Raw genomic sequence first — 14885 nt, forward strand, 5'->3', positions numbered from 1 at the left:
ATTTATCCCAGACAATGATGCCACTTCACTTGGGAGGCTGAGGTGGGAGGATCACTTGAGCCCAGGAGGCAGAGGTTGCAGCCAGCCATGATTGCGCCACTGCACTGCAGCCTGGGTGACAGAGCGAGACCCTGACTCAAAAAATAAAAATAAATAATAAATAAAAATTAAAAATAAAAACAGTAACAGAGTGGTATGGCAGGTAGGCTTGGAGTCAGAAAGCTGGCCTAGCAACGCAGCACTGCTCTCTATAGCTATGTGGCTATGGATATACTACTTCATCTTTTGGTGCCTTAGTCTCCTCACATGGAAAACACATAGCCATTGCTCAATAATAAGTTTGTCCTCTTGGCCAGGCACGGTGGCTCAGGCCTGTAATCCCAGCACTTTGGGAGGCTGAGGCAGGCAGATCACAAGGTCAGCAGTTCGAGACAAGCCTGGTCAACATAGTGAAACCCCGTCTCTACTAAAAATACAAAAATTAGCCAGAAGTGGCAGTAGGTGCCTCTAGTCCCAGCTACTTGGGAGGCTGAGGCAGGAGAATTGCTTGAACCCGGAAGGCAGAGGTTGCAGTGAGTTGAGACTGGGCCATTGTACTCCAGCCTGGGTGATGGAACGAGACTCTGTCTTAAAAAAAAAAAAGTTTGTGCTCCTATGATTTTCTCAGATATAATGAGCTGGGAATTGTTCTTCTCATTTTGTAGGTGAGAAAATTGAGGTTAAAAGTCAAGCAATTTGCCTAAAGACATACAGCTAGGAAGTGACATTACCTTGCCTCCAACCAGATTATCAATTCCAGAGTTTAAACTCTGGAATTTCAACTCTTGCTACTGTGCTTTATATAGTTTGATAGCTACCTAGATGTAGATGTATGACATAGAGCATGGACAGAGATAGAGCTGTAGAGATATACAAATATCATATATGTATATATATTTAGACATGCTATATAAATTAAGCGACTTGCCCTGAAATTCCACAACTATTTTAAGGAAAAGCTAGGATTAAAACCCTTCAGGACTCCAAGATTCATAAATTCCTTGCACGTTTAAAAATTAGCTTTTGCAACATAATTAATTTGGTTGACATATCTAAACATCATTTTAGAATTAACTCATAGTTAAACAAGACATTACTGCTTTAGACTACTTATTTGGTTTGGAAACACATAGAAACAAGTAACAACCTCAGATTCTAGCATATTGCAAGATGATATTATCAATTATAAATGAATAAATTAAGTCTAACAAACTAGTTTTCTGTAATATTAGCAAAATGCACACGGTCAGCTATCAACCTGTATTTGCTTAAAACAAGTAAAAATATAGGCAATAATGACACATTGGGAGATTTTTCTCCTTAAACTCCTCAGCATTCAAGATCTTTCAAATGCTGCTCCCAACTCTTCCAGCCTTATCTGCCACTCCCTTCCCACACCCAGTCATACCTCCACCCAGATGGACTTTGCACCCTGAGCTCTCTAGCAGCCAAGCTCTCACCCCTGCTGCTCTCCCCGCCTGGCACAAGGCCTGGCCCGGAGAAAATGGACAATGGATATTTGCTTAATGAGGTTGGATGGAGATGTTTCCTCATTTCTGCTTCTCACATCTTACCATCTACGTTCAACTTAATTATTTAAATAGCAATGAACTACACCACTTCTAGTATGTCCCAGATACCGTGCCAAGAACTGGGGTACCAAAAAAAGGGGTACAGGGTCTATCTTCATGGAGCTAGGACCTAAACCCTACTTCCTTCATGAAATCTTCCTTGATTTCCAGCCAGTCTCTTCCTCTCAGAGCCAGTTCTGATTGATATATATATATATATATTTTTTTTTATCATTTATCTGTTAGCATTACTGCCACTATTAAATAAAATCCTTAAGGGCAGAGGCCTTATTTTTAACTTATCAGGTCTCTTCATACTATCCCTTGCATATATCAAGCCATCATCAGATGTTGGGTAAATTCTAAAACATTTATGATTACCTAACATGGATATCTTATTAATTTGTTCTCACTTGTAAGAGCTTTCAATAAACATGATATATTAAAGGAAACTCATTCAACATTCAAAGCTTTATTGTGTAATACATTTTTATTGTTGATGAAAAGAGTTGTTTCTCCTTTGAATACACTAACAAATTTCTGCTCAGTAAATAACCCAGAACTGGTCGAACCAGATCATCTCTTCTTGAACTAATTTTTTTTTTTTAACACTTTCAGTCTTCCAGAAAAACACAAGTTGAATGATAGAAAAGCAAATAAAAATAAAAGGAATGCCTTATTTTGGTCAGATGCTCAGAGAGATCACTGTCTGGGATGTTTCAATGGAACCTAGGAAGTAGAAGGAGAAATGTACTTATCCTTTGTCATTTACATTTAGGCCTGCCCCTCACCGAGGGTTTCCAGTGGGAAGCAGAAGTCACTGCTTTCTATTGCCACACGTAGGGTGCCATGATTTATTTGAAGACAAATCTACCACACCATGTGGTTGTTAGGAGCGTAGACCCAGGAGTTAGACTGGCTGGCTTGGGTCTTAACTCCTCCACCGGCTGACTCGTGGCCCTATCTACTCATCTATAAAGCAGGGATAATAATAATAATACCTACCTTCGAGAGTTAAGAGATTCAGCGAGTTAATATTTGGAATACTGTTGGCCAAAAATTCATTTTGCCACCCACGTTTGCTTAGTCAAAACTGTAAACATTGTCCAACAGGACATTTCTCTTCACAATTCCCAACTTTTGGTGGCCCACTAATGAAAATATTCTAAAAACAGCCTACACAGGAACATCCTCACAGCCAAATGAGGCAGCAAGGCAAAGCCTTTACCCGAATGATTCAAGGCAAACTACACTAGTGCTAGGATTATGTCAAAAGAGGACTTTGGTCTCTCAAACAGGTCCCACCTACACTTCCTCCTTCCATGGACACAATACCATTCATGAGTGGGGTACCCTGGGTCGCAATGGTGCTGAGGGAAGCCATCCTTCATCACTGAAATTGCCCGAAACCACCAAGCCAGACACCTAGGTTTCCTCAAAAACACTACTTGGAAAAGAATTGAAATAGATTTCCAGAGGATTCTGTGGCATTTTATCTGAACTACCTGTAATAGTTGGCCAACCATCTGCGTGGAATTTTTGCCATTTGTCAGGATTTCCCTCAGATACAAGGACTAAATTCAGACAGTTACTACAGCAATTATTTGAGAGACCAAGCACACCCTTTGCAACATAGATCAGAGGGTTATTATTATTATCTTTTTTTTTTTTTTTTTTTTACAAAAAAAGGAGTTTTGAAAAGAAGGCCTCGGTTCCCAAACTGTGGCTGCCCCTCACCCAATGGGCACCACCACCACCACCACTTGCTCAACAGTAGACCAGGGCACCTGCTTGCAGACGGGAACCGGGGCTGCTGGGCTTGCTCTGCAGGAACAGTGCCTCATTTGAATCTACCACACAACAGAAGACATGGGAATCCTGCCGCAGCCTGAATCTGCATCCAGCCCGGATAACGACAAAGGCAGCAAACATTGACTGAAAACAATTTGCTGCATGCACCGATAAGACTTGGTGGTGAAAAATTATCTTGCTGATTTCTCAGAACAACTCTGTGGAGCAGATGCTATTATAATCTACCTCTTAAAGATGAAAAATCAAACGATGAAGACCACAGAAATTAAGAGACTTGCCCAAGGTCACAATGCCAGGCTAATTCTCACTCCCTCTGAAACACAAATATCCTGATGATGAGACACCAAGTATCATTTAATCCACTACAGATCTTTCCAAAATGTTGAAAAGGTTTTTTCCCCCTACTTTGTAGCTGCTCTTTTTTTCGGATGCTGACATGACCTGCCCCGACCTGCCTGGAGGAAAAGGCTGCCTTGGTCTGGGAAGTTTTGTTTCTACTGCAAATGTATCTCTGTGTCTCACTATTTCTCCTCATTTCTGTGCTTCACCTTAGGAATCTTCCCTTTTTTAAATCAATCCAAATGCTATGGGTAGAATCGTGTCTCCCTCCCCCTCAAAAAGCATATGTTGGAGTCCTAACTTCCAAGCACCTCAGAATGTGACTTTATTTGGAGTCTTTACAGAGGTAATGAAGTTAAAATGAGGTTGTTAGAGTGGGCTCTAATCCACAATGACTGATGTCCTTCTAAGAAGAGATTTGGAGACAGGCTCATCCACAAAGAAAGAACACTGTGTGAATGTACAGACAGCCATCTACAAGCCAAGGAGAGAGGTAAGCAGGAGATCCTTCCTTCACAGCTCTCAGGAGGAACCAACCCTACTGCCATCTTGATTTTGGACTTCTGGTCACCAGAACTGAGATGATAAATATCTGCGGTTTAAGCCTCCCGTTCTGTGGTATTTTGTTAAGGCAGCCCTAGCAAATGAAGACCCCATGGAACTTTTGTTTAGCCTGTGCTGCTGTCCCAGGACAGAGGTGGCCTCACAGGGGGCTCTGCTCAGTCATTAGACACCCAGGGACCCCCCGCATCCCAGCAGCCCACCCAAGGCTTCCTTGATTCTCCCACCAGGCTCCAAGCTCCCAAGAGGATTAACGGCATTCATTTATTTTTTTTTCAGTGACATAATTAGGTTCTTCTTAAGAAATTTAGAACACCAATTTGTGAGGATAAATTCCATTCACCAGGGCACACACAGATTGCAGGTAGCCCTGGAGCTGGAGAATAGCTTTGAGTTTTGGTAAAATTTGCCAGTCCATGGTTTTCTGATCAGCCTTGTGCTGCTTTGTAGTCTTACATTTCTCTTTTTCTGTGTCAAAGATCTCACCCTCCTACTGACTAGGCTTCCACAACTGCTTCTTAAAGTAGGCATCGGTAAGATGTTTTGGGTTTCTCACACTGCTGGTATCGATTTTTTTTTTTTTTTTTTTTTGAGACAATCTTGCTCTGACGCCCAGGCTGGAGTGCAATGACGCCATCTCAGCTCACTGCAACCTCCAGCTCCCAGGTTCAAGTGATTCTCATGCCTCAGCCTCTCAAGTAGCTGGGACTACAGGTGTGTGCCACCATACCCAGCTAATTTTTGTATTTTTAATGGAGACGGGGGTTTCGCCATGTTGGCCAGGCTGGTCTCGAACTCCTGGAGTCAAGTGATCCACCCACCTTGGCCTCCCAAAGTGCTGGGATTATAGGTGTGAGCCACCGCACCCAGTCCTGATATCAATTTTTAGGGAGGTGGTGATGACAAATTTCTGGTGTGTCCTTCACAGAGGAACGCCATGGAAGACCAGAGGTCCAGCCACAAGTAAGAAGCTACTGCCCAGCTGCTCCAGGAAAACCACCCTCCTGCCTTGGTGGCACCCAGGGAGGATGAGCAGAACGGTCTCGAGGGCCGTGCTGGCTCCAAGTTTTCTCACATGCTGACTGCAGAGTTTCTTGCGATGGCTGGACAGCTTTTGAGGCACATCTCTGTTGGATAATATCAAGGCATTTTGTGAAGTTTGAATAGCCAGGCATCACCATTCTTGTCACCTCAACTGGGTTTGTAACGGTTGCGAGATTCTTCTTTTCAATCTTGGGTTTAGCAGCTAAGTACCTCCTCTCGTACGTGGCCTTTCTGGAATACATAGCAGATCAGGAATATCTGCCAGTTCCTCCAATGAGGACAGGATTTGGGCTGCAGCAAGGCTTCCCCTTCTTGGGCTTCTTAGCTCTGAGGTTCCCCTTTCCACCTTGCCACTGGCAAAGCCTTGTTAGCTTCAGGTTTCTTCTCCTTAGTATCCAGCTTCTCAACTTTTTCTCCCACCATCTTGCAAGATGGGAAGGTGATGTTTAGACGCTCTTGTCATTTACCGATTTATTTGAGTAAGGACGAGGAGTTTCTACGTCCCAGATCTCCAAATTTACAAGTCAACACATAAGCATTGATTTTTGTCCCCCGTGAGAAAAGCTAAGTGATAGACAAATCTTAGAGTCAGTCATCTCTTATTTATTTTTTAAAAAGCATGAAGGGCTTTGAATTAAAATAATTCACCTAGCACTAAGGCTGAGCCATGAAGCTTCAAAGAACAAAGAAGTTGCAGAAGGAGACAGCTACAGAATTTGTTTTCAAATATCCTAAGGTAGCGTGGGCAGAAAGGGATGTGACTGGAATTCATAACACCACCAGGACCAAACAGTGCCAAATATCCTGTGAGCCATTTATTTTTCCTCCTCACTGTATATTGCTAAGAGTGGCATAAATTATAAGGCAAGGCCAGATAGATATAAAGATCAGATGAAAATCTCGCCCAAACCATTTTTCATCGATTAATGTTCAGATCTGCCACGCCCATCTTTTTGGTCTGGCTCACAGATCTCTGGCACCAATTGCATCACTCAAGGTTTAGAGAACCGCAGAAGCATCTGACCAATTTGCACTTTTGACAAATTAAGGACCCAATTAAAGTGGCCATTAATAAGCTAGAAACAAGCAGACAGGTATAAATCTGGGCTTCTGCCTCACACTTCAAACAGATTACTCCACATGGGGAGGGAATGGGCAGCTGGATGATTTGTTTTTAGAGCAGAGAGGAAGACAGGGAAGAAGGAAGGAAAGGAGGGAGGGAGGGATGAACATACATACATAAACATAAGCCCAGCTTTCTGTCACTAAACTCTGTAATATAGATATGCCAATCTTTCAGTATATGAAAATCTGGATTTACACACATGCAAAATTAGAGGTGATGATTTGTTCTACCAATAGGTTCATGATAGGGAAGATGGGCTCACGGGAGGCTAAATGGTCCCCTGGAGAACTTAAAATGGTTTAGATTGATATAATCAATTATAATACACATTACTAGCATAATTATTCTTTTTTTAAAAAATGTTTGTCCCACTTTTTCTTTTTTTAAAAATTTTACTTTAAGTTCTGGGATACATGTGCAGAACATGCAGGTTTGTTATATAGGTATAGACGTGCCATGGTGGTTTGCTGCACCCATCAACCCGTCATTTAGGTTTTAGCCCCACATGCATTAGGGATTTGTCCTAATACTCTCCCTCCCCTTGCCTCCCACCCCAGGACAGGCCCCGATGTGTGATGTTCCCGTGTCATGTGTTCTCATTGTTAACTCCCCCTTATGAGTGAGAACATACAGTGTTTGGTTTTCTGTTCCTGTGTTAGTTTGCTGAGAATGATGGTTCCCAGCTTCATCCATGTCCCTGAAAAGGACATGAAATCATTCTTTTTTATGGCTGCATAGTATTCCATGGTGTATATGTGACACATTTTCTTAATCAAGTCTATCATTGATGGGCATTTGGGTTGGCTCCAAGTCTTTGCTATTGTAAACAGTGCTGCAATAAACACACGTGTACATGTGTCTTTATAGTAGAATGATTTATAATCCTTTGGGTATATACCCAGTAATGGGATTACTAGCATAATTATTCTTATTAAAGAAAAGAATAACAAGTTCCAAGAAATATTTGAGAGAGGTGTCATGTTGTTCCTGGTTGGCTTTTGTTCCCCCAGTGCTCCCCAAGACAGAGCAAGGGAAGGATCAGCTGGGGAGAAGAGGCCTCTCCTCCAAGTCTCCCAAAACATCCCAGCATTGAATGGAAGGGGGGCCAGAGCAGTCACAGGAAAGGGAGCCACTGACCTAGGGACAACAGTGACTGTCCCACCAGGGCACTTGCCTGATGTTGTAACCCATTTATACCTGAGGTTGCAATTTTTTGAATTTTTGCAATCAGACCTTGACGATGACCTTGTGCAGAAGGATATAAATAACTCCCACATGCTTAGTGTTCCAATAATGGAACACTAGGCATAAATGGGTTTTAAGCAGGTAGCCAGGAAGAATTTCAGCATTGACTTCCCTCACGTGTGCAGCTATATACCCGCAAAAACCCTAGAAGGTGGCAGGGGGAGACCCTTTCTCCCCCAGATCTAGCAGAACAATATCACAAGCATCTTCCCTGGACTAAACAGGAGGACTGGAATCACTATTTCTCATAAAGGGTGGCTTGACTTTTTTTTTTGACAAAGTGTTTCTTTATGTATTACACAACATTTCTTTATGTAATATAAAGTTTACGGATGAGCATTTTGTCAAGATAATAAAGCAACACATCCTGGCCTTGGAAATTCAGTAGGAAGTAAATCTAAATTAGGTTCCATCCCATAGGATTTAGACACTGAAGGATCGAAAGAAAGAAAGAAAAGAGAAGAGAAGAGAAAGAAAAATACTCTAATACCAGTTCATTTGCAAAGTGACCCAAGGCAGGAATTTTAATGCCAAGAATGTGCAGTCATGCTTAAGTATGGCAGGTTCACTTTCCAATTTCAGTAATTAAATCGTAACTGACAACTGGGATGGGTAGGAGAGGAAGGGAAAATAAATTTAATTCTGCTTGATAAAAGGTGCCAGACCACGATGAAATCTCATTCATGAATTGTTTTTTTTTTAATCATTGGAATTGTTTTAAAAAATAGCAAATGCTCAACAAATGCAAGCTAAGTTAAACACTTTGGACAACTTACTTGAACAACACAATCATATAATGTGGGTCCTGTTGTTATCCCACAGAGCAGGAAGCTGAGCTTAGAGCGCTTGAGGAAGTGGTGTGAATGCAGGGGCCAAGCACCAAGCCACTCCGCTAGATGGCCTCTTGGTGAGGAAGAGAGCTCATCTTTAGCTTAGATGTTAAGGGAACAAATCTACCATTTCCATTCTCCTTGTTTGTCACTTAAGAACAAGTCCTAATATTTTTAAGTAATAAGTATATGGTCAAAAATGAATAACTCAGAAATATCATGAATGAGAGAATTCCATGTCAGTCTTACAGAATATTTGAAGAGAAATTTTCTTTGTACCACATACACAACAATCAAGCATAGCTTAGCTTGTTACGTATTGCTTAAGTGAAAAAAAAAAAATCAACTTTAGTGTAGTTAATACCTCAGCCACTAGGGGAATACCTGCTTTTATTAAGTTAATATTTCTTGTACCTAAGTAAACATTCCTTCTTCTTCCTGTCTGTTCTTACAAGTAACAAATAAGTAGATAGATATTCCCTTAAAATTCAGTGTCTTTCTTTGGATAATCAACGAGCAGTTACAGAACAACTAGCCCCATTCTAAATCTGACACCAGAGATTTCTGAATCAATGCAATTTTATGTCAAATCTATACATCTCTACCCATGTGAACCAGCTTCTGTTCAAGCACTGTTTGTCGGCCTCCAGAGCGAGGAGCATGACAATGCCCAGCTTTCCTCCTCAGAGCTGTTGCTGTTAATGTGGAAGAAAAATGAGGGACACATCCTTCTAGACATTTTTTTTGACAATGGAACAAGAAGTAGAGTTTCTGCCAGGATATATTTTGCACATCATCCAGCTTTTTTTTTTTTTTTTTTTTGAGACAGTTTCTCACTCTGTCACCCAGGCTGGAATGCAGTGGCACAATCATGACTCACTGCAGCCTCAAACTCCTGGGCTTAAGGAATCCTCTCACCTCAGCCTCCCAAGTCGCTAGGACTATAGGTAAGTGCCATCATGCCTGGCTAATTTTTAATTTTCTTGTACAGGCTGGGTCTCCCTATGTTCAGACCTCCCAGGCTGGTCTTGAACTCCAGCACAAGCGGTTCTCCCTCCTCAGCTTCTCAAAGTACTGGAATTACAGGAATGACCCACCACACCCAGCCATATTTTGCCTTTTGTATGAGAAAGGAGGAGGTACCGGAAATGTAACCTTCACCTTGAACAGTGATGACTTTTTTCTGGGGTCATCTGGGTGAGTTTCAAAGGATGCCCCACCTGCACCTCACCCAAAGACTTATATGGGAACCATGAGAGGGGCTTTAAAATGCTATATATATAGCAAAACCAATAGTTTTATTATTCTCATATTTTTGAATCCTACTTCCTGAACATAGAATTAGTTCCTCTCTTGCATAATGGTAGATGCTATTTTTATGGCATCACTGATTTTTTTCTTATTTTTCTAAAGAATGAAACAAAAATTTCTCAATTCATCCTGAGTCACCTACTTGAACTTTCTCATGGAACAGAGTGCTAACATTCACTGGATGTGTACCATGCACCAAGCAACATAGTAAGCTCTTTACCTACTTATCTAATTTACTTCTCACAACTACCTGGTTAGGCAAGTCTCTAGTGGCAGCTCTCTGTTCTGTGCCCACAGGTTGGAAAATGCTGAAACTGGCCTAACCCATTTGGCCAACCCTGAAGACTCATATGGCCCCGTAACTCACTAGAAACCCTCTCTCAGTAAAGGACTCGCTTTGTTTCCTGGTGAGAGCTGAATAGCATCCAACTTCCTTTCATCTAAACATGTGTTTTTTCTTCTTCTTTCAAATAATGCCTCATTTGCTATTTAAGCTTTTGAAGAAAAATAAAGACAAGAAAATATTAGAGAAGGCACTGTCCTTCCAATCTGCTGCTTGGCATCCCCTACCACAGAGGGCATCTGTCCCTATAAAGTCACCTGTCATAAAAGACCAAGACAGAGGCAAATATCGGACCATTGAAGATACCAATAAGCTGTGTGTGGCTTAACATAAAAATAGCCACACATTAGCAGGTGGTAACTCCACCACCAAGGCCAAAAGCAGCCCAGGAAGCTGATTAACACGCACATCAGCCTCTTCTCTCACTTGTGAAGGCAGGTCTGTCTGTCTTCAATTCTTATTCTAGTACTTTTACAAAAAGGCTTTTCTTCTTCTCTGCATGTTCCCTCCCTTGCTGTGTCCTAGACAATTCTAAGAATCCCAAATTGAATCTCATTCTCTGAGAAGTAGATAGAATGACATGCTTTTTGAGAATGTGATTCCAACCCCAATTTCTAGAATACAAGAGCCCTAGAGCATCTTAAGACCAGGGACTTTTATATACTCATCACAAAGAATGGATGTGATACTTGTTTAAACATCAGAGAACTCAATTTCCCCTTTAATTCCACTGCCAAGCTTGATTTCACTGCAGCCACTTCATCAAATGAATTTATAAAATATGGACCAATGAAAAGAAACTACAAAAAAAATTGTGCTCCATAAGCAAAACTTGTCATTCCAGTAACAAATTTCCCTTCTCCGCATCTACATAGCCCACCTCAAGGAACAAATTTGTCAAGCAACTTTTTAAGTGCCCTCCCCCTCCATCTACTTTGTCCTTCTGGAATAAATATGTTACTGACACAGTTAAGACATGTCAGCCCTTACCTTTCTGTAAGTCACAAAATGGTGGTTAAAAGTCCTTTTCTTCCATTCAGTGGTCGAGACTCTTGCTACGACTGGAGTATCTCCCCCGGGAACACTCCCTCTTCCCTGCTTTGCCTCCCAGCCTCTCCCTTCAGCTTCAGTCAAACATTAACCATTAACATTTTTTATTGCTCTTCGAGAGCCACTGGGTATCATAAAAAGTGTCATTACTTTTACTCCAGGAAAGAAATGAATTTGTATCAAAAGAAGTTTAACTTACATCTAATCCATCTCAAAACAGGTTGCTACATTTTTCAATGTAGATGAGTCAATGAAAAGACAAGAAGTTAGAGTGGAAAAGTTTTTGTGTATCCAACTATCTCTAGAGTGTGAGGTTCATGACATCAAAGACTTTCCATATTTTGTACCCCCAACACTTAGCACAGGAGACTTGATCAGCAAATATTTATGTAGATTCCATCTCAAACACAAAAGACGGAGCAGGGGCGCCATGTCTGAGCAATGACACAGTTCATTGATAACCAGCCACATGAGACATCATAAATGACTCAGAAGACATGAGGAAAGACACAATATGGCTGTGCCTGCTTTTGAAATCCAAGGGTCCCTTCCAAAGTCTGCAAGAAACAACCGATAGCAAATTTCCCCCAAACACAAACCAAGTCCTTTTTCCCCCCCCACAATTCAGGGAATGGATTTACCTAGGAACAACTTATTTTTCCCCAATCAAAATGAGGTTTTTGATTAACCAATAAAAGCCAATGCCCCCAGATTTCTCAAGTCAAGGCTTCTTTTAGACCAATTCCTGATTTCCACACTTTGGTCACTCTGGGAATCCACACTGAAGGTGAGCATCAATGTCATGTCTGTGTCCGGTGTGTTACACTTGGCCCTGTTTCTGTGGATCTTCTCATGTTCATTTCTTGGCTTCTCCTGAGCTGAGGTTGTGTTTTCCATTCCTCTCCAGGTGTGCATCTGACAGAGGGAAAGCAAGAGAGCCCAGCCCACTCTCTAGAAGGGCTCCCTCTTTTCCAGATTTCATGAGAAGGTTTCATGAGTGCTCTAAGCCACTGTGGGAATAGACCTCATTTATCCCCAGGACCCTGCAAGTGAAACCATCTAGTTGCATGCCAGCTGTTAACATCCGTGGTGGACTGGTGGGTTCAGCAAGGGCCCTTCTTGCTTTGTCCCACAGCCAGCATCACTCATTTAGAAGAATGAGGTTATTGAGGCTAAGCACTTCTCACATTCTTCACACCTCTGCCCTCCCATTAGCTGAATAAAGTGTGCTTGTTCTACAAAATCAAATCGCTTCCACTTGCCACATGTTTCAGTTCCTGGAATCAAGGGCAAGCGTCTCATCACACAGTATTGTTCATAAAGAAGTTTGGGTCTTCTTTGAAAATTTTAAAATAATAAAGTGCTTTTACATTTATGAGTTTTTTTTTCAAAAATAAAGTGCATATGTATCATTTATAGTCATTGTTTTTCAGCAACAATAACAATGTTCATGACATGTTGGTATATCAGTTAAAATTCTGTTTTCTCATTTAGCATGTCTGCGAAGTAGATTCCAGTTTATAGACAGAAAACGGGGACACAGAGAGCTTTTATTTCTTGTCTAAGTCACACAGCCTTTGACTACAGAATCGGGACTGCAACCCTGGTCTGATTCAAATCCCATCCTATTCACTACAGCTATAGACTCTGCCAGATTTTTTTCCTTCCAGCTTTATGCGAGTAATAAAAAAAAAAAAAAGTCCAAGGACAGAAATCCCTGCATGAGCCCATTCCTGTTGGAAGATGGCCAAGTTCCAAAATGGGGTTCCCCTGTACATCACTTGCTATCTCTAGCCCCCAGCTTCCAGCTCAAAGAATTAGGTTAATTAAACACTGAAAATGCCTAAGCCACCCATCAGATAAATTAACAGGTGATTATTGCATTTCTGAATTACAGAGGCTATTTCTGTACTGTGGGATACCAGGTTAACAAGATTCTGAGAGCTGTTCATATATTCCTTACATGGTTTAGACATCCTTCCAGATTAAATCCAAATGTTAAGAATGTGCACGTTTCAGGTAGCCACCACTGCATTTTAGGAACTCATTTTCATGAAAAGTGAGACATTGCTGGTTCAATAGACTTGCTAATAATAGGAATAAGGAAAATGTAATTGATAAATATTACTGATTTAATTTTCCAAAGCAAAGGAGGTATGATTTATAGGATGAAAACAACTAAAGGCCAGGTGCGGTGGCTCACACCTGTAATCCCAGCACTTTGGGAGGCTGAGGCAGGCAGATTACCTGAGGTCAGGAGTTTGAGATCAGCCTGTCCAACATGTCATCTCTACTAAAAATGTCATCTCTACTAAAAATGCAAAAATTAGCCAGGTGTGGTGGCAGGTGCCTGTAATCCCAGCTGCTCAGGAGGCTGACTCAGGAGAATCATTTGAACCTGGGAGGTGGAGGTTGCAGTGAGCCGAGATTGCACCACTGCACTCCAGCCTAGCTGACAGAGCAAGACTGCATCTCAAAAAAAAAAAAAAACTGAACAAGTGAAAGGACTTGGGCTAATGCTTTCAACTCACAGCTTCATGGTGGTGAAAACATTTCAACACTTTTGTCTATAATGTTTTAGGCATTCCTCCAATATTATCCCTAGAAAATATATAAGTAATTAATTTATGGACATTTGTAAGAAAGTCTAGATAGCCTCCCAGACAAAAAAGTTATGAAAACTTGGAATTATTCCTAAAAGTCAAAGCATGTTACATTTCTAATATTTATATTCTTTTTTATTTTATTTTATTTATTTTTTGAGATGGAGTCTTGATGTCCCCAAGGCTGGAGTGCAATGGCACAATCTCAGCTCACTGCAACCTCCGCCTCCCAGTTTCAAGTGATTCTCCTGCCTCAGCCTCCCATGTAGCTGGGATTACAGGTGCCCACCACCACACCCGGCTAATTTTTTATATTTTTAGTAGAGACGGGGTTTCACCATGTTGGCCAGTCTGGTCTTGAACTCCTGACCTCAGGTGATCTGCCTGCCTTGGCCTCCCAAAGTGCTGGGATTACAGGCATGAGCCACTGCTCCTGGCCTATTTTTATTCTTTAAAACTCAAAATGAAATCTATGAGTGCTAAATTTCTCAATTTTTCAAGTACTTGCATTTTATGTTCTTTATGTGTTACATACTACACATTCAGAATATTTTATCATGAGTCCATCAACACACAACCCTCACCTAACAGAAGTGTAAAATAATATTTTAATTACTTAATATCTATCTTGCTCTGTTAACTTGATGATGGCAGAAACTTTGTCTTCAATTAGTACTCAATAAGTACTTCTTAGGACTCAACTCCATTCAGTTATTTAATTCAATAATTCTAAATAGTCATGATTACCTGCAGGCTCAACCAAGGCCAATAGGAACCCAGAAAAGCAAATAATTTTGAACCCCCTGAAACCTAGAGTTCACAGTTTTTGTTCCACATTTATTTAGTGGAATGAAGTGAAACTAATTTTCTGCTAGTCATTGTTTTAGGCTGAAGCAGAATCTTTCTTAACTACTTTTGCTGGCCAGGACAGAGTCCATTTTCTGATAAATTTAAGCAAAACAGGTCTTACTTCCATGTAGCTCTTACTTTTTTGGAGACAGGGTCTCGCTC

At 41.2% G+C, this 14885-nt stretch overlaps 1 pseudogene; it reads right to left on the reverse strand.

The window, feature by feature from the left end:
* Positions 1–4028: 4028 nt before the first annotated feature.
* On the reverse strand, positions 4029–5789 carry LOC100972047 (large ribosomal subunit protein eL6-like; annotated as a pseudogene).
* Between the last annotated feature and the right edge of the window lie 9096 nt (positions 5790–14885).

Source organism: Pan paniscus, chromosome 7 (assembly GCF_029289425.2).
Source record: "Pan paniscus chromosome 7, NHGRI_mPanPan1-v2.0_pri, whole genome shotgun sequence".
NCBI classification, from domain to species: domain Eukaryota; kingdom Metazoa; phylum Chordata; class Mammalia; order Primates; family Hominidae; genus Pan; species Pan paniscus.